Source organism: Vipera ursinii, assembly GCF_947247035.1.
Source record: "Vipera ursinii genome assembly, chromosome: 1".
In the NCBI taxonomy this organism is placed as follows: Eukaryota; Metazoa; Chordata; class Lepidosauria; order Squamata; family Viperidae; genus Vipera; species Vipera ursinii.
Window position 1 is genome coordinate 96,374,005 of NC_139512.1, and position 20,961 is coordinate 96,394,965.

Below are 20,961 nucleotides of genomic sequence, written 5' to 3' on the forward strand. Positions count from 1 at the left end.
CTCTTCCTTAGGCTAGCACATTTAGCAATAGCACTTGGACTTATGTATCACTTTATAGTGCTTTACAGCCTTCTCTAAGCTGTTTACAGAGTTAGCATACTGCCCCAACAATATGGGGGTCCTCATTTTACTGACTTCAGAAGGATGGATGGCTGAGTCAAACTTGAGCGGGTCAGAACTGAACTCAGAAAATGTGTAGAAAAGGTGGACTTGTGAAATCAGAAACATTTCTTACATGCACAATGTACTTAAATAATGAGTACATTAAACTATTTTTCTGCTTGACTGTAAGCATTGTTAAGTAAGCAAGGCACATCGGAACTTTCTATTTTTAAAAAAATCAGATTATTCTGTTTCAATCAGTAAATCTTTGGTTGATTGCCCATGGTAAGAAATTTTGCTGCTCAATTAAGACAGCAGTTATTTACAGATTTGTAGCATTGCTACAGATATAGATTAAATGCATGGCAAACATGCCATTTGATTGCTTTTTCACACATATAGAAATTGATCAGTGCTGAATTAATTTCTTCATATAAACAGAGAAAAGCCTCTTTTTACTGGTCCTTGCAGTTATTTTAATGGACATGCCCTGATGAAGAAACTTCCATGGTTGTTCATAAGCTTTCTTTTGAGATAGTTAATATAGTTACAGTAGGACTATCTCATGGGATGCAGTCCTGTGAAATATATGTCATGTGATTGATAAGATAAATACTCTTGTGTCAGCTTTTGTCACATAAAAATTAGTGTGGAACAAGGTCTAAGACTGAAAAGTCAACAAAATGTTTAAAGAATATCAATGAAAATGCTCTTATTTACATATTTGTGAAAAGATACTGCAACAACTGTCCCCATTTAATAAATGCATTTTCTAAAGTGTAGAAAATACTTTATCTATTTTGTAATTTCTCTTCTGAACATTTGTTCCTAAAATTCAAAAATATCAAGGTGAGTATCCATAATGAATGAATATGTACCATATACATAACAACCAAGATTTTTTTCTTTAGGTAATATTTCATCAACAAAATGTTACACTCAATCTGACTTGATGGATGAGCAAATGCAAAAAATAAAAATAAAAATCCAAACAGCATGCAAATTCCCTCTGTTTCTTTTTTAAACACTTAACAAAACTAAAGATTAAAAAGGATGAAGATTTTTCCTTCATTCCAGATTATTTATACACTATTATTATAATTGGAATATGGACTTGCAGTAAGTAAACTGTTGCATACCCTGTGATGAAAAATATTTTTCATTTCCAAGGCATCAGAAACATATTTCTAGATCATTTACTGGCAATAATTTTGATATTCTTCTATAGATCTACCTGTGCTTGATAATGCCTCAATAGTCATATTAAAAAGCTCTTTTAGGACAATCTAGTAGTAGAAATGACCACCAATTAGACAGGAAAGGGTCAATCCCATAGTAGTCCTCTAAAATGGTTCCAAAAGTTGGAACACTTTCCACAGCATTTTTTAGGAAAGTAGAAAGAAGCAGTACATAGTTCTCTTTAAAGAGCTGGGTTTTAATAACCAAAGTTAAAAAGAAATCTAGAAGTCTAGTAACTCTGTCCAATTGGCCAATCATTTCCTAAAGGGCAGCTCTAACAAATTCTGGAATATTAACAATAAACCAGACAAGATACAATGAGTAATGTCTAACTTGAGACTGTGTGATCTAAATGTTCAAAATTTACATATGTATAGAAACAAGATGGCCAATTGTCCAGACATAATCCAAAATCTCTAGAGAGTACCAGTTGCTTTGGCTTTCCCCGTTTATCTACATTCCAACATTTATTATGTTTAAAAATGCTGTATTATAGTTATCAATCACGACTCTTTGTAAATATCAAAACAGTAGCCTATTTTTATTTGCTAGAAAGCTTCCTGAAATAAAGGACGTGTAAAAAAAATTTCTTTCAAGCACAAAAGTTTGCAAAAACCCTGTTTGAGCACAAAGCCATTGAATACCTCCACCCATTTGGAAGTGGTATGAGCCAGATGTTTGACCTCCAAATGGTTTAAAGTTTTGTGTACTCCTAATTTGAAATATGGCTGTTTAAAAATTAATGCAAGATTTGATAGTGATAATATAATTGCAAATGTTCTATTGCTCAACATTTTGTTACTGTACATGACTTCTACAGTACCAAATCTGTTGATCCAAAGAAACAGTCCTTCATGCTGCTTTCAATTCTGTCCTGAAAGAGTTTCCACAGCATATTTTAAGACATGCATAGTAGGAAGTTACAATTACCAAAGGAGTCAAAAGTGTGGGAGAAAACAAGATTGCAAAACTTTGCTCATTTATTTTGAAGAAAGACCCACTTACTGGAATTTGCTTTTGAGTGGACAGGCACAGAATTGCAGCCTTATGTGACAATATTTTTATCTGGGCTTGTATTAAAGCCAGCAACCTGTCAGCCTGTTTTAATTTCTCTTTCTTGAAAGTTTTTAACAAAAGCAGATACATGAAAACATTCTTTTCTTTATATAGGATTTTTTTTGGGAAATCCTTTGTCCAAGTATTTATAAACCTATTACAAGTTATTCTTAAAAAAATTACTACCTCTTATTCATTCCATTGCAATGTTAAATAAAAACAATCCTTAAACATAAACAGTACAAATGAAAATGCATGTTCAGAGTGGCCCATTTCTATACTGTAGATAATTAACCTTCTAAATTCAATTTTTTTTAAAAAAATCTTCAGCTATGTCTTTAATATACTTTTGCCTGGTTATTATGCATTACATGTATGCATACTAGTCTAATACTTCCTGTTCTGTACATTTAAGAGAATTTTGTCCATCTCCTATTATGACTAATTATAATAGAGAGCATTTATTATCTAGGGAAGAATTTTAAAAATGTTGGTCAATGTGAGGCACCGCTGAGAGTTGTTTCAGACAAAGAAACTTGTACATTTAAAGGGACCAAGCACAGAAAAAAGTTAGGGTGCCCCACATCATAGCTCTCTATAAAACAGTGATTTGGGAAGTTTCTTCCTCTAAAACTAATTTCCACTGTCATGGCTGCATCTCTCCTAACCAAGCTTCATGAGCTGACAGCCTGACATTAGCGCAGGGGGGGGAGGAGGGAGTTGAGAGAAAGATTGAAATGTAAGGAAGAAGGGGAGGATGGAAGCCCAGCTGTGCTTTGTGAGAAACTTCAGCCAGGCAAGGTCAATTATCGATATGCAGAATTGGGAACTGAGAACCTGTTTCCTAAACAATATACAAGCACCTAATTGGACATTTACAGATAACTAGGGGAAGGGGAAACAGGAAAATTTACTTTGTATTGTTTGCACAGGAAAACCTCAGATTCAGGTTACACTACTTCTGTAACCACCTAAGCTTCAGTAAAGCATACTCTTGGCAAAAACAAATGGCCAGGAATCTTTCTTTGCTAGATGACTAAATGGGATGATTGACATCCACACAGCCATCTAAAACTGTGATATTTACCCAAACCTATACCTCTAGTAAGACTACCTGTTAGCTGCTATATATTGTAATATACAATCTAATGACATAGAAAGAAACAAGAGATAAGGTTACTTGCATGGCCAGTTAAATCGTTATTGCTACTATCTTCAAAAGCCGTGTAAGGCATTATTCTGCTGTACACACATTATCAAGTTAGTAAGCTATGCATAATAATTATGGCATAAAATCATAAAAACAGCTTAGAATAGTGATAATTTAAACAGTAGAAACGAATTATTTGTACAGTGGATTCACAGATCCGGCACTCTACACAAAATTATATGCATGTAAATATATAAAATGTTAAGGGCTTAACAGCAAGCACAATTTTTTATAATTTTTTCCCCCACTGGTCAGAAACTTTGCAAGCACTACTAAGATTCCTGAGACAGTTTTTTGAGGGGGGGGGGGGGAAAGTATCACTGCCATGTTTGCTGCAATTTCTTCCTTAGCCTTTTTTCTGTTTTTTTTAACTGCCCTATTTACATGCTTCTTTATAAAAACAGCAAAATCTCCACTTGGCTCTTAGCCAGATTCATTTTTAAAATAGATCTACTATTTTGCCCCAAATGTTCCAAAGCTTATGAATTCAGCTCAGTTTAAACTGCTCTTTTATTTGCCTTATTTGTTGCTCCTTTCTAATAATCCTCAATCAACTTTGACTTGACCTCTAATCAGCAGGCTTCCTCAATATCCAACAATTTCTACAGCTACCGTATTTCTTCCTTATAGTTCATATCTTCCCCGTGCTGCTTTCTAAATACCTTGCTGAAGAAAAGAGCACAATGAGAATACCAAATAGATAACACTACAGCAGAGAAGTCACTACACTGCCAGAACAGTACCAAAATAAATCCCACAGGGAAAGAGTTCTGTGCATTTTCTACTTCAGCAAGTCGTCACAAACATTCCATATTTCACACATAATCCACATTCTATGGGTTGAATTTCTTATAAACGCAGATTATCAGGACTCTTCATAAAAGAAAAAGAGAGATAAAACCAAAGCTATACTACAACAAACTGTAATATATGTACACTTCCAAAGTGCGTACTATGTGTAGCTATGGAGCTGTTATATACTAGATCAAACATTACAATTAACAACGGCCTTATCATCATTATTTTTATTGGCATAAGCAAAACAAGAATGGTATTTTTAAGAGGCAAAGCAACATTAATTGCATACAGATTATGCTTATCAAGTAGTCAATAAAATAGCAAATAATCTGTAACAAATGGCAATAATAATTCATACATGCCTCATAGCAAATGCTTGTCCTTCCAAAAAATATAAATAAGGAATCATTATTTCCACTATTTCAACCCTATTTTAGCATTCCAGCACACACAAACTAACTTCAATATATGAAAAAATGCTGACAGTTTTAAATGTTTTAATAAATAATAAAGAATTTAATTCAGAATATATTAAAGGTAAAGGTTCCCCCGCACATGCGTGCTAGTCGTATTAGGCCCATTTAATAAAGCTTCCCAAATCATCTTTCTAAACCCAGTAGGATTCATACATACATACAAATCTGTTTTATCCATTAATATTATACCGAAACACATTCCTAATTTTACTTTGGAGCATAAATAAAACCTTGGAGCAGTCTCCCTTTTTCAGTCCTTACTAGTGCATGATATTGTTGTGAAAATATAATTGGGCAAACTCCATACATCTACTTTCTCTAAGGCAGGATTTAAGCATTGCAGCAAAATAAATCAAATGGATATCACCGAATGTTTGTCTTTAAAGAAGTTTTTATTTACGTTAAATAAGTAATTCCTGGAGGATTTGTGAAAAATATAGTCTCTGAACCAAAAGGACATGGAAGAGAAAGTTACGCAAGTACTTTATTTTTCTGCCACATTAGATACGGTGCTTTGTTTGATCTTTCCTTCAAAGAGCTCAAAGCTGCATTTTAAGCTACATAATTATCATTTTCCAGTGCCAGAATTTTGCAAGCCTTCCACTGCAGCTTTGTCACATGATGTCTTTTAAGTAATTCAAACTAAATTTCTTATTACTATATTGCAAGCCAAGATAAACATTGTTCCTATTACCCTCAGTGGGAATAATATGACTTGTAGTAATCTTCAAAAAAAGTCGTTAAGATCCACTTGAGGTCAGCTCCAGTTGAAATCTGAAGATTTTCTTCCAAGTAGATAGTCTGAATTGTATGATGTATATTGTATTTAAGTTTTGTCTATGAATAAGCTTCACTGAAGTGTGACTGAAGTTACAAGAACTTTATAATTGTTAATGCCATTCATTGATAATACTGCTTGCTTCAGGATAAGCGTAATGGCATGGTTCCTACTAGAAATCAACTAGAACACTACAGCATGGCATCAAACCAATATCACAAGTTGTTCCAGCTTGTACAGCTGACTTGGAAACATCTTACAGCTGTTGAAATTCTTAATACCAAGCTTCTCAAATAGCATGAGGTTGAAAAGGTTATAATGTTTATGTACAGCACCTAAAACGTATTAAGTTTGTATGTGAAAAAAGATGAACTGTGAGAAGTGGCTTGTTGTTGTAATACAAACAAAAAACAAAAATCCAACCCCTTGGCTATGGTCGAGTCATAAAAACAATAAAACACAACTGCTCATTCAGCAAATATTTTTCTCTAGGTGTGTAATATAAATAAACCAGAAATTATCCTTTGAATATTATCTCACCTTTTTGAAATGAGTGTCATAACATTAAACTGAAAAAAAATCAGGAAAAAGTAATGGCAAAAGCTTTATTGACACATTTATGATGATGATGATGATGATGATAACTTTATTGTCACTTTGAATGTACACCAATCGGCATACATCAAAATGAAATTTCGTTGCATACAGCTCTCAAAGGGTCACCACCTCCGATATATACTCCTTGTTCAGGGCCCGAACAAATTAATACATGATCAACATGAATGCTCCTACAGTTAAAGGTTCTCTGTTACAATGAATCAAGATATAAAGGCAGTCACTGTAGGCACTATCCAATTATATTTTAAGAGATGAGTACTGAAGAAGGAAGCACAGCTGGAATTCCTGACAATAAGAAATAACTAGTTTTTGGAATTCTGTACATACATGAGGACCCAGATTGTTGGGGGCAATAAGCTCTTTGTAATAATGCCGCTTGGGGTGTGTGTGAAAGCCCTAACAAGCAGGCATATACGGTACATAGAATGAAGGCTACTGCTAAGCTTGTAAGCCGCCCTGAGTCTTCGGAGAAGGGCGGGATATAAATGTAATAAAAATAAATAAATAAATAAAATAAAAAAGATGTCTGTCAGTGACAGTTTAATCATACTAAGTATGTAACTACAGATATTCAGACTCAGGGGGTGTGAGAAATTACTGATTTTTCCCCATTTACTTCAGTAGGTTATTAGCTTTTCCTCATTTGTAAATGTGGAAGAGGTTTTTTTTATCTTTTCAAATATGTCCATTTATATATTGTATTCTCTTTAGTTCCAAGCAGAACTCTGAAGTATGCCAGGGGCTACTTTATACTGTTTTCTAAAGAGTATTGTGTAATAGGGTAAGGTCACTAATGCAGTACATTTTTGCTATTCTCTTCATATAATAGCCCATAACCTACTGGTTGTTAGCAGAATAGACGAAATACATTACTTTCAAAATATGTAACTACATTCAAGTAAAGAGATTTATTTTCAGACAAACTTCCCATCACACTCAGCAATCTGATATACTTGTATTTAGAAATAGAACTGATTTTTACCTAAGTAGGCACAAAAGAATTGTAGCCTTAGTCGCTACTATATATAATCTGCCATTTCTGTTATCTGAAAGGACCTAACAGATTGGTCCACCCCAGGCAACTGATGGGCCATTTTGGGTCCCAGGGGGAGCTTAGGGTTTTATCAGGCAGTTTGGCTGAGACTTTGGGTTCAGCCTAGTATAAGCATGTGATTGACACCCTGGATCAGACTGCTCCTAGGCAGCCTCTTTCTGTCCATCAATCCAAGAGTCTTCTGAGGAGTTCCAGGAGATTAAATGCTAGAAGTGATGCCTGAAGTGCTGTTTGAGAAAGTCAAAGTGTATATCCAAACAAACAGAAGTGGGAGCCTACATCACAGTGATAAGGGTAGTGAAAAGTTGCTATTCTTCCACCCTGTAGCATCTCCCGATAGCTGTCCAATGGCCCTGTTTAGGGTAAGCTGTTCAGGGGGTGGGGAATGCATAGAATCATCTGCAAAGCCACGCTGAGGAATGAATATTCCTGCAACTTGGCAGACAAAATCTCTCAGAGTTAGATTCTGACTAGGCAAGTTCAAGGGACAATCTTGTGATGTTATTTGGACTGAATTTGAGAAAGTGGGTAAGGTTTTTTTGTGTTTGTTCAGCCACCTGTTTGTTAGACACTGGCTCTCCTGGGTTATTAAAGCAGTCTGGGAGGTGACTAACAATGGTGGCTTCAACCTCTTTGAGAGACGGGATGTTCCTCTCACACCTGAAGGAAACAGTGGTACAGCCCCTCTTCAAGAGGTCATCACTGGATCCTTTCCTGTTGGAAAATTATTGGCTAGTTTCCAACCTTCCATTCTTGAGGAAGGTAGTAGAAAAGCTGGCTGGATGACAGCTACAGAGGTTCTTGCAGGAAACAGATTATCTGGACCATTTTAGTCTGATTTTAGGGCAGGATCCAGTACAGAGACAGCTCTGTTCACACTTGATGACTTTTGGCAGAGCAGCATGAGGATGATGCATCCTTCCTAGTACTTCTTGATCTTGCAGAGGCTTTCAATACTGTTGACCATAGTATCCTTCTGTCCTGGCTGTACAGCTTAGAAATGGCAGTCACTGGATCAAATTGTTCCTCAGTGGTTGGTGGGGGGTAGAGAAGAGATCCCACCTGTGGCCTGTTATGTGGAACACTTCAAGTCTCTTCCCTCTCCTGTTCATCATCCACTAGATCATCCACTAGTGCAGAGGTCCCCAACCTTTTGGGCACCAGGGACCGGTTCCATGGAGAGAGATTTTTCTGCGGGCCAGAGGGCGCGTGGTTTTGTGTGCTGCCTACATCCCACGGATGGGGCTTTGCTTGTTTGTGCGGCCCGGTACTGGTCCATGGACCAGGGGTTGGAGACCCCTGCACTAGTGCGGAGTTCTGTATTATCAGTATACTGATGAGACCTAGACACTACAACCCTGAGCTGCACAGATGAGCTGCACAGATGAACCTGTCAATGTACTGACTGAGTGTCTGAAGGATATTTGGATCTGGATGGAGCAGAGCAGACCTCAGCTCTATCCTAACATGATTAAGTTACTGTTATTGTTGGACCCCCAGGGTTTGGAATGTTACTACTGGTAGTCTTGGATGGGGCTGTACTTCCCCTTTCGTGACTAGTGGGCACCTTGGGAATCCTTCTGGACTTGCAGTTACTGCTCAAAAACAGTTCTGAGAATGTCTAGTGAAACATATTACAGTAGTTGTATTCTAACTACCTTTGTATTTCATTAAAAAATCCTTAGCTGTCATAGTTTGGGCTCAACATACTTCCATCTTTCTCACACAATTGACAAAAAGTTGACCAAAACAATCTTAAACCTAGATTACTTCAGTGCATAATTTCAACAATCACCCTTATTCCAAATCATGAATATTTTATGAAGCAATGTAAAATTTTAGCTATGGTAAAAGTTTGATAATTTAAGTAATTATATTTATTTGCTGTATTTCATTCTAACTTATAAACCCAGAATTTGAGCAGGTACTCAGAATAATTAAATTTGTTCTTTGGAAGTAATAAAACTACAACAAATAATATGTTAGTCATAATGTCAAGGTTATCTTCTTTTATTTGAACATAGTCTTAAACACACTTCCTTGCAAGTAATTAACACTAATTTTAGTGCAGGTACATTTCTAATGATGAGTTTTTATCAGGAGCCTATGCATAAAAAATTATCATATGAGATTCAGTATCTAGATGAAATGTCTTAAAGCAGAGTTTTAATTGCAGAAATATTATATTTTCTTAGTGTTCAGATTAAAATATTTTGTTGCTATGAAAATGTTCTTAATCTGAACAAGCATATTCAGGATCCTATTATGTGGGAAGTGGATAGCTTGAGTGCTTACTGGATATTGTCAGTGAGAACAGTAATGAGACCAATCCCTTGGCCCTATAACTGCAATACTTTTGAAATGTATGTGGGGGGGGAGTGGGTGTTTCTCTTTAAAAAATAGCCACCCACTAATTGTCATGTGCCTGGCATGTTAAAAACTATATTTTGTGGGTCATTGTCTGCAACAGAGTTGTGTACATTTTTATTCAAAACTAAATTTCAGTTAAATTCACTGGGAAATTAATTGTGTAGAGCTACAATAATAGCATTCTTGTCTCATAGCTAGCATATAGTACTATACTATATATTAAAGCTGTGTTTAACTTTTAACTGAGCAAAATGGTACATCATGGGACAACTTATAGAATGCATCCAAAATCGGGGACCCATGACTCTTACAGAAATGAAATTGGCCAAATTTTACAAAACATTTCCTCTGGTCAACTCCTGATGTTGCCTGTGCTATGCAGTTCAATATGATCTATTTTTAAGGCAGATATATCTCTAAACATTTCCCTGGTTTTTAAAGAACTTCTCTAGCGAAGGCAATATATTAAAACCTCTGCCATTGTTGAAATAATTGAGAAATCTGCCAAGGAAATATTTCTGAAACAATGGCCCAATGGGTCAAAGATTTCCTAGTATGGTATACATCAAAAGCTAAAACAACCAACTTACTAATAACAATTGAATTGCAGCATGATTAGTTCCATTAAAAAGAAATCCCACCAAGCTCCTTGCATTATGTGGACCCAGGATATCATATCTGTCAATAATATGATTTTTCTGCTTAGAAAAGACCTTGCTTATGAATAAAATTGAATTCCTAACCACATGTTGAGGTGTAATTGCATTTGAGGCTCCTCCTAAAATTCTTTGTTTGAGCAACTTGGGGAGCAAGATAGACAAGGACATATTTTGTGATGTCTGTTTCCAAAACTCACATTATTATACATTTTGCCCCCAGAAGTGGAGCTATTGGGTATGGTATATTAATAATCAAAAGAACCTCTTGGGCTGGAATTATATTCTAGTCCCACAATGCTAGTGAGTGTGGGGTTTGCTCCCTATTTATATACAATAGCTTGCCCTGCCAGTATTTACGGGGGTAAGGTTTTCTTCCTGGCATTTCTTGATTAGTGTACTGTTTGCTGGTCGATGTTTGTCCAGTGTTAATCTCCGCTTATCTAAGGTAGGGGCTGATTGCTGGAGAGGATGTGTTTTAGTCTTTTCGTTTCCTTCTTAGCTTATTATTGAATGGTGTGTAAAAGTGATTTATCTTTATGTATCTATTGAAGACTACTGGCTCACACATGGCAAACAAAGAGGAAATGGATGTTTCTGTGTATTCACTTTAAAAAGAGATACTGGTCCTTAAGAACACTGGGGAAAAACAAGTCCAAACTACTAATGATGTTACTTAGTTGAGTATAAAACACCTGCAAAGAAACTACACTCAAGAGAGCACCAAATACTCCAAAGTTCAAACTATTTAGACACCAAGATTAGACTTCAAATTATGTTATCTTAACCTTTAAAAGCTCATCTTGTCAATAAATTTCAAGTGCAATGCTTAAATAAGGAAGTAAGCCTCATGGAATTCCTCCAAATACATAAAAATACATTTGTTAGGCTAATGTTATGATAGAAATTTCTTAAATAGTAATGCAATATTTTTTTTTCATTCTAGGCATTTTAATGCCCTCAAGTTTTTTTAAAAATATTTTAACAGCATGTTTGGGGCTTTACTTTTTAAACCTTCATTCAGTCCTTATTTCAGCATGAGGCTAAAATGAGGTAACTTTATGCTCAGTGACACCATGAAATATATATAATTTGCATCAACATCTGCATTAAAGAAGGGATGGAATATTGCATGATAAGTTGTGTCAAGTTTTTAAACATGTGATTGTGATAGGCACATGCTAAAAGCAAGAGCCACATGTAAAACATACACGGATTCTTCATTAAACTGTTAAAATATCTACTTCAGAACAACGTTTTATAAATTATAACATTATGAGATTTACTCATAAATCTAAACCAGAAAAGACTCCGTTAACACGTAGCTGAGATTTCTTTTCACAGGAAAAAACAAAACACCAGAATCCAAAAAAGTGACTCATATGTCCAATTACAAGAAAGTTATGTCCAGATGAAAATCAGCAGGACTTCACTCTCAATGTTGTAAACAGGTTTCCTTCCTAGGGAAACACAATCTTTTCTCTCTCTCCTCGACTCTCCGCGTGTTTTGCCTCTAACATGCCCAAGAATGATTAAACTCATAACATTTGCAGTCATTTCCACACCGAAACATTAACGCGAAAAGGTCGTTACAGCTTTCCTAAAAAAAAACAAACAAAAAAGCCGAAAAGTTTTCAACAAGCCCGTTTCCAAAAATAAAGAAAAGAGGGAAAGGGGGCAAGTAAGTAAACTGGGGGAGGGGAGAGGAGGGGGGAGGCGGAGGAGAGTGACAAGTCCCGATGTCAAGTTCCATCTCAGGTACACATCGGGGACCGGATTTTTGTTTGTATGTTTGTTTGTTTATTTGTTTGAAAGAAATCCCATCAAAAACAAAAACAAAACCCACGGCACGGAACTTGCCAGTCCGAGGCTCCGGGTTTTTTAAGGACAACCCTATCAAAATAAACGCTTCGTTTCCTGCTCTCCAATCGAGAGGAAGAGCATCTAATTTCACTTCCATCTCCCTCCTGAGCAAATGCCCCGCGATATAATAACCCAGAAGTAGAAAAAGGGGACAATTCGTTCAAACCCCAAGTATTGATCTTCCTTCCACTCTCCCCAAACCTTTCCGTTAATGCCGCCGGAGACCCCCAAGGAGGAAACGTCTCTCTCTCTCTCTCTCTCTCTCTCTCTCTCTCTCTCTCTCTCTCTCTCTCTCTCTCTCTCTCCCTCCCTCTCTCTCTCTCTCTCTCTCCCTCTCTTCTCCTCCCCACCCCGGGTCATTCCCAAGAAGGGGAGGCGGAGGCATTGGGAGGTCCCCCACCCCCAAAAAGGCTCGCCGCACATGAAAGCTTACCCTGAAACCTGAAGCCCTTTCGCACGCCCTCCTCGGTTCTCCGGTCCGTAGGCTGGCACCCACCCGCTAAAACCCTCAACAGTGTGCCCATTACAAACCAGCGCTCGCTCGCTCGCTCGCTTCCTCCGCCCACCTGTCCAAGCAGAAGACCGAAGCGGAATGCAGCCGGCGCGGGAACCACCTCGGCAGAAGTCTCCCTCCCTGCCTCCCCAACCTGCCGGGCGGACGTTCCGAATCCCCTCCGTCGCGCCCGGGCATCCAAGGGGGAATCTCCTCCACCACCTCGCCTCTCCTTCAACGCCGCCGCCCCGACCCTCTTTCCCTGCCAGCCCGACTGCAGGTACCTCCGAGTCCTCACCGTGCTTAGAAGGACGGGAGGGTGGGTGGGTGGGGGAGATCTCGGTGCCTGGCCTCCTCTCAAAGCGGCTCGCCAGCGTAGCCGAAGGAAAAAAAACGACGGCCGGCACAAGCAACCCCTATACCTGACCTACTTTCCGCCTGGCTGGCCGCTGAACGTCGCACCACTAACCTACTTTCCAGCCAATGGCTTCTCCCCCCCGCATCAAGCCCCTGCCCGCCTCTGGGCCAATCGTCGGAGAGAGCTTGCGCCTGCTGCCCAATAGGCCTCCAAAGACGAGGCTTGTGTTCCGCCTTCGATCCGGCCAACCAATCCGAACCGTGCGGCTGAAGAGTAAACGAGTCAAGAACGAGGATAAACGCTCTTGTTGGGCCCGCCCGCTTGAACGATTGTAACTTGCGAGGGAAGGGGAAGAGCGAGAGCGAGAGAGAGAGAGAGAGAGAGGACTGCCGCGCGGGTGCGCGTGCGTACGCGCTCCCGCCCTGCCAGCAGTTGTGTGTATAAGTGGCTGCTTGGAACGGGCGGGACCCGGATGTAAGGGTTCTGAGAGCCGACCGGGGTCCCCCTTCGCCCGGTGATTCCCCCTCCGGCTGTGCCGACCGGTGTTGGGTCACCCACGTCTGCTTCTGCGTGTATTTGTTCCTTGCGGAATTCGGATCGATAATCCTATGCTTCCCTCTCCACCCAGCCCTCGGTTTACACCCCCCCCCGCGCTTTTGGGGCACTGCCTCGCAGGGCAGCCGCTGCTTCTGTTCCCAAGCAGCGTTTACCTGTGACAGATCCTAACACCTCTGTTGTTAAACGCGGTTAGCAGCGCCTAATTGCTCGGCTGATCTCGAAAAGCAAGCAGTGCCGGATCTGGTTAGTAATCTGGATGGGAAGCTATCAGGAGATCCTAGGCTGGACTGGGTAGTGAAACATGTTCCAGAAGAACGCAGGAAAGTAAGGAAACAATGTGGCATTGCTACTAAAAATTGCACATTTTAGACTCCAGGAATAGACTGTAAATGGAAAGAGATTAGCTTTTTCAAAGCTTTGGGGTAGGGGCAAATCAGTGATCTTTAGAGTTTTTCTGAATACCAGTAGACCAGCGAATGGTTTCTGACTCAACTGTTTTTTTAATTATAAAACCAACAGCAATCATATTGCTGAAATAAAAACATCTTGGAATACTACGTGTTCTTTAATATATTTTGCATCAATCTCTGCTAAATCTCAGTGCCCTGGTTAAAAAAAAATACTCCTACTGACCAAAAGTCTTTCTATCTCTGATTTAAGGGATCTTTACAAAACCCAAGTTTTATAGTCTTTTATGTGAAGCCTTCTCCAAGTATGTGCTCTGTAACAATGTTTCCAGCATACCCTATTTCTGTGTTGATAAATCCTAGGCCTACTATAAGAAATATATACAGGAAAAATTGTATCTGGGAAAACTGACACTTAATAAAAGTGGCTTTCTTCATTGCTGATCTCCAATGTAAAGAAATTTTAATTTGCAATCAGCCTGATTGCAGTTCAACTGTTAAACTGTTCCTGGCAAATAACATGCCCCACCAGTCTCCAAAAGAAAAAGAAAAAAAAAAAAAGGGGGGGGGAGACAGTGCCTAGCCCAGCTTTGTAATAACACAGAAACAAAAGAATGCTTTAATGTGGGGGGGGGGAAGCGAACTGTGAAGTCTTGCATATTCCATTTTTGATATAATTATGCTCAGCTGCCTCATTTCTTTTATGGAATTATCCTCATTTTGCTGTTTAACTACAATTTACCAAGTGACACTTATAATGAACTTTATAAATTATTTTTTCCCAACAATATACCCCCCCAATTCCTCTTCAATATTAAAATTTTGCCATATGTGTTCAGATGACAATTTACCAAGTGACACTTATAATGAACTTTATAAATTATTTTTTCCCAACAATATACCCCCAAATTCGTCTTCAATATTAAAATTTTGCCATATGTGTTCAGATGACAACCCCATAAATTTATAACCAGTCAATGCCACTCTGCCTAGTTACCTCCATGTAGAAATACTAAGTAGACAACAGTGTATATTCAAATGGACTGCTGTTTCCTGGTTGCCATATTGCAATGAGAAGAGTCACCTGGAGTGAGATGATGCATTTGATAATCTAATACCTTATAGGGAACATTAAAAGTACATGACAAGTCATATGCATTGTCATGTAATTTGAATGTCCCTGTTAAGATTTAATATAAGAGAGAGGCTAAAGGAATTAACCTTTCAGATAATAACCAGAAGCCATCAGATAAAAGCTGAACCTGAAATAATCTGTGACCTCTAAGTTGTGTTCATGCCTAGAATTTTTATTTTTTTTATAATACATTTATTAAATTTCAACATCAAAGATTAAAATACAAACTAACATAAAAGGGAAAAGGAATAACAAAACAAATTGAAAATGACAAAAACTATATCAAATGAATTTATAAGATTTATAAGATGACCTTTGGCTGTCTTATAGAGATAACAATACAATCATCTCTCTTAAGTTTAAACAAAAAACATAAAGTGTCTTAAAATTATAGTAAATAATCTTACTAAAATGGATATTCATACAATATTCTCTTAATTTTATTTTACACAGAATTTTAAAGTTTTGCAGTCCCCTTTGAATTTCAAAAGAATGTCGGCCATGGGATTTCTAATAATATTGAGACCTGAAGACTGTAGAGGGAAAAAGAACTTATTATTGTTCCATACAAAAGAGAGGAGCTAATAGGAAAAGTCCATATGAAGTAATCTGCCCATTCCATATTACTATTTGCCCTTTGCAGAGATGTGAAGTTGATTCCCTAATTCAGTGCTTCATTGTTAGTTAATGAACTTTCTGCAAAATTATGTGATTTTGTCAAAGTAAAAGAATGTTTTATAATCATTTAGGATTTTAAGGAAACAAGAAATAAAACAGGAAGATGCTATTGTAAAGAATGTAACTGTAAACCAGGTAAGTTCCACTGTTGTTACTTTATCACTTTGAAATTGATGAAAATATGTTGTATAATTTCTATTTTATTTTATTTATTTTTTCCCTAAAGCTTCTTTATCTCAAAACACTCTCTGCTACTCTATATTTCTATTCTTCTTTGCTATTTTAGCTCAGTGGGTTAGGACGCTGAGCTTGTCGATCAGATGGTTGGCAGTTTGGCGGGTCAAATCCCGTAACAGAGTGAGCGCCTGTTACTCGTCCCAGCTTCTGCCAACCTAGCAGTTCGAAAGCACGTAAAAATGCAAGTAGAAAAATAGGGACCACTACGGTGGGAAGGTAACAGCGTTCCGTTCGCCTTTGGCGTCTAGCCGGCCACATGACCACGGAGACGTCCTTGGACAAGCGCTGGCTCTTCGGCTTTGAAACGGAGATGAGCACCGGCCCCTAGAGTTGGAAACGACTAGCACGCATGTGCGGGGGAACCTTTACCTTTACCTTTTAGCAATGATTACTATACTGAATGTCAAAAGAACTTTTCTAAAGAATAGCAAAGTAACAGGAGGTATTACATTTACACAATTGGGACTTGCAATAAATTACATAATGCAGTGTTCCTGTTCAATGATGCAGTCAACTATAGCCCTTCTTTTTCCTCTCCACTGAGCATATTCAGTCCTAATTCAGATGTTTTGGGTTTGCTTCTCCCTTTAAAAGTTAACAGAAGGGGTTCTCCCCATATGTTCTTCTCTCCAGTCCTTTAATTTTGATAGTCTTATCATTCAACCAGTCTACTCATCTTTTTTTATTACAGATTGTGCCATTATAACTATATAAGCTTGTCTGGCAGCAAATTTGTTCTTGGAGAATGAGAACATTTTAGCATACGAGAATCTGTTCCCTGCTTCTCTTCTGCCGTCTTCATGATTTTTTACATCACAAGTCTATGAGTCTAGTAGTGTCCTATGATTTTGTGTGTGTGTGGCTTTTAAGACAAGAGTTTTCTTCTGCAATCATCTGTGATTTCATAGGATTGTATGATAGAAGAGGCGAGCCTTTTCTTGTTAAAGCAAAAAAGGCTAGGGAGATAGCATAGCTGCATGATGCCTATGAATTGGTAATTCTAGAAGCTCTTCATCTTCAAGGGTTCTGTGGTAGCGTATCTGTTTCTTCATCATAACAAAACGCTGTAAGATTTTCCTAAAGTCAGTGTCACTGCTACAGTAGTAACTGTATCCACCCCCTCACACTTCCAGAGTCGCAACTTGAGTTGCCATGGCAACATCAACCCCCACAAAATGCCTTAGAATAAGTACTGCAATGCCTAAAAATGACATCATGCTGTCCAACCATACCATCAAGTAGTGAAGGCACCAAAAGACATGGCTGACAAAGCAACACATTAACTATGAAACAGGTGTGGATGATATATCCACAAAAGAATGCATGCGTGATGTCTAATTCTTTTTTCTTTGAAATCATTATTGCTAATGGCTGCCCTATTTCCCCCGCCCCTGATATTGACATTTCTACAATTCCAGGATTGCTCTCTCTACCAGCAGTATCTGAGAAAACTGATGGTTCACTTGTTAGATATCAGCATCATTACTTAGCATTATTACTTGTACAAAATGTTCTGGTTCTGTATTTCCATGCATAATGATGTTAAACAACTTTAATTAAGGGCCTATCAGTGTTAGTAGGTGACATCACCTGGATGACCTTGGCTGATCTCAAAAGACTAAAGAGGACCTGGCTGTTTAGGGCTCAGAGGGAAGAGATCCAGGGCAATAGGTTAGAGTGAGGAAAAAACATTGGGAGAAGTCATGTGATGCACAAACCCAGCCAAATAATGATTAGTCAACAGACAGTTTGCTAATTAAACCATGGCTTAATGTAATGTGTGAATTAGGTCATCTAGTGATCTATATAATGTAATAAGGATTTTCATTCAATTGTCCCAAGACCAAGTTGACAGTTCTGTTCACATCTGTTCACATATGCTTTGTAATGGGGGAAAATGGACATATAGGGTAGGTCAGGAGTCCCCAACCACCGCTCCATGGCCTGCTTCTGGTCCATGGCCTATTTGCACTGGGTTTATTTATTTATTTATTTATTATTGGGACTTATATGCCGCCCTATCTCCCGAAGGACTCAGGGCGGCTAACAACAATAACGTACAATAAATACAGAAGTTAAAATAAAAATTAAAATTAAAGGCCCCTGTAGAATAAATAAAAATAAAAATTAAAATAAATTATAAATTAGAGTTAAAAATTAAAAACATAATTAAAATCCCTGTCAGTCTAGGTCAGCCAGGTGGAAAAGGAGTGTTTTGAGGCCGCGGTGAAAGGACTGGAGATCTGGGGCCATCCGAAGCTCAGGGGGGAGCTGGTTCCATAGGGCTGGCGCTCCCAAAGAGAAGGCTCTCCCCCTGGGGGTCGCTAGCCGACATTGTCTAGCCGACGGTACCCTGAGGAGGCCTTCTCTGTGTGAGCGTACTGGGCGATGGGTTGCATGAGCAGTGGGCTGGTGCACACACACGCAGCTCGACTTGCACGAGTGACAAGCCAGCATGTGTGCACATGCACGTACATCTCCACTTGTACAAGTCGAGCTGTGTGCGCATGCATGTGCTTGCAGGCCCACCACTTGTGCAAATTAAGCTCCGTGTGTGTGTGCTGCCTAATTCCCCTCTCCCCCCACTTCGGACTACCAAGCCACAAAGATTAGGGACCACTGGGGTAGGTGATCAAGCCATCTATGATCTATATGCTATAGCCAGAAATAACTCGATATTCAGTGTATTGGTCTATTTGACACACAGGAAATTGCCCCATATTCTTCATTGCCAGGGAACACCGTATTCAGAACATTCTCTGCTTTGTGTTTTGGAAATACAAAGAAACTTAGAGGAAAAAAATCACTAGAATATTATTGAGGGGATCCAGTCCCTGCATTCCCAGTTGTCTAAATTACAGCTAGGAAATGGCATACATACATACTCTGTCAACAGACTCCTCCAGAAATCCTATACTGCAATCATGAAATAGCTTGAGGGAGAAATGTGAACACAGTTCAGGAACAAGTGGAATAAACATCACCCTGTGGCTAAAACAAACACAAAATGTAAGATAATGTACCGTAAGTCTCTCTTTTCATTTCAGAAGATAGTTGTCTCTCAATTGTTAGGGTTAATGTTTTAGAAAATAGAGATGATTGCTACAAAATTGTGGAAATTGAATGCTGTGAATCAGAAGTGAAAGCTGTTTTGACCTGTGTTATAGGAATACTATAAAATAAATAAATCCCCAGATTAATTATAGACAGACGTTTTCTTTTTTAGACAAAATTTAAAGTGTTTGTCGCCATACAAATAATGCTATCTTGACTATGGGTGGTGTTTCTTTACTTTTTTTCTTCTTTTTCTTGATATTATTCTGGGAGACAACCCATTCAAAACAGAATTAAACCTCTAGGTCAGGGGTTCCCAACTGGGGGGTGCGAGACGATATTCCAGGGGGTGTGAAAACTTGGGTTTTCACATTTATAGTATACATCAGACATGTCAAACACAAGGCCCGGGGGCCAGATCCGGCCCGCGAAGTGGTTTCATGTGGCCCGCAAAGCCATCCTGGAAACAGTGAGGGGACGGCCCCTGCTGCCTTGGCCCTGGCCCAGAGACCTCCTCCTGCCAGAGACCCTCAGATCTGTCCCACTCCTGCCCAGGCCCCCATAGGCACTCTTGATGCGAACGATGTAGAGCTGGCCACGTCCACCCAGTAGGCCATACGCACTCTAGCCATGCCCACCCAGTAGGCCATGCCCACCCTGGCCATACCCGCCCGGCCCCCTGAGGGCAACTGCAATGCTGATGCGGCCCTCAATGAAATTGAGTTTGACACCCCTGGTATACATGCATAATTCGTTGTCATTATTTCGAACCTTTGTAAGGGGTGTGAGAAAATATCAGAAGTGTTCTAGGGGTGTGGGTTATAGAAAAGGTTGGGAGCCGCTGCTCTAGGTATATGGATGCAGTATAAGTTAAAGAAAGCAGTGGTAATGCTATTATTGAAGGCAATGGGATTCAAAATGTCTGGATTGTATCCTGATTGTTCTAAGTAGCATACCAGGGAATCTAATCCCATTCCAACCAAGGGTGCATGTTTAATTACTGGCCAGTGCAAAACAAAGAAGCACCCTGTATTTATCTGCCTTACGTGAAGATGTACAGGAAGAACTTGGAAAAGCATTCTATCCTTATTGGTGAATCAGACTGTAGTTAAGAAGGGAGTTTCCAAAAAGTGTTGAACAATCCTCTGCAACTTGATTCCACCCATGTGAGCAGCAGAGTCATTCATCCTGGAAAACTTGGACAGCCTCCTTAGGTATCATATGGCACGCTCAGGAAATGAATTACTTCAAGCTTCTTTTACGGTTTATTTTACACTTTTTAAAATTAAATTTCATTTAAAGTTTAAGTTTTAGAAAAGGGGCTGGAAGAAAATGTGTGAAATGTTCTCTGTTCAGGATTCTAGCTGCTTCTTTATGTTTTTTTTTAAATATTTCTTGAGCCATACATTTTGGCTGTTCATATGCATTCTGTGCTGTACCTATTGCCCTCAAGGTTACTTCTCCTAATGTGTGTGTGTGTGTACGTGTGCGCGCACACACACACACGTACACACAGATGCTCTATATTTTTCCTCACAGCTGCTATTATATTCTTGCTAGTAGGTGGTACTATTTTAACTTTATAAGAACTAAGACTTAAAAGAGTTGAAATCACCATTGACACGGGTGAGAAAACATTATTTCATTATTATTTCATAACATTATGTGAATGACAAGAGCTACAGCTTTATGTTGACTTTTCAACATTTTTTACTACTACAGTATAGTACAGATGGCAACAGTTTATGGTTGAAGAAAGGAGAACACAACCAGCTCCAAATACCCAACTTTCTAAATATCATTATAAAACCTAGCATTTAC

General features: G+C 38.7%; 1 protein-coding gene across 4 annotated transcripts in view; it reads right to left on the minus strand.

Moving 5' to 3' along the window:
* The window catches only part of BMAL1 (basic helix-loop-helix ARNT like 1), a 52,158-nt gene extending 39,054 nt beyond the window's left edge, over positions 1–13,104 (minus strand). For 3 of the 4 annotated variants that reach the window (XR_014492982.1, XM_083366855.1, XM_083366853.1), the window contains exon 1: positions 12,998–13,062. The gene's annotated coding sequence lies outside the window, so the exon portion shown is untranslated. Of the gene's footprint in view, positions 1–12,997 lie in introns of all 4 variants that reach the window. The other variant, XM_083366854.1, reaches the window with a different exon arrangement.
* Between the last annotated feature and the right edge of the window lie 7,857 nt (positions 13,105–20,961).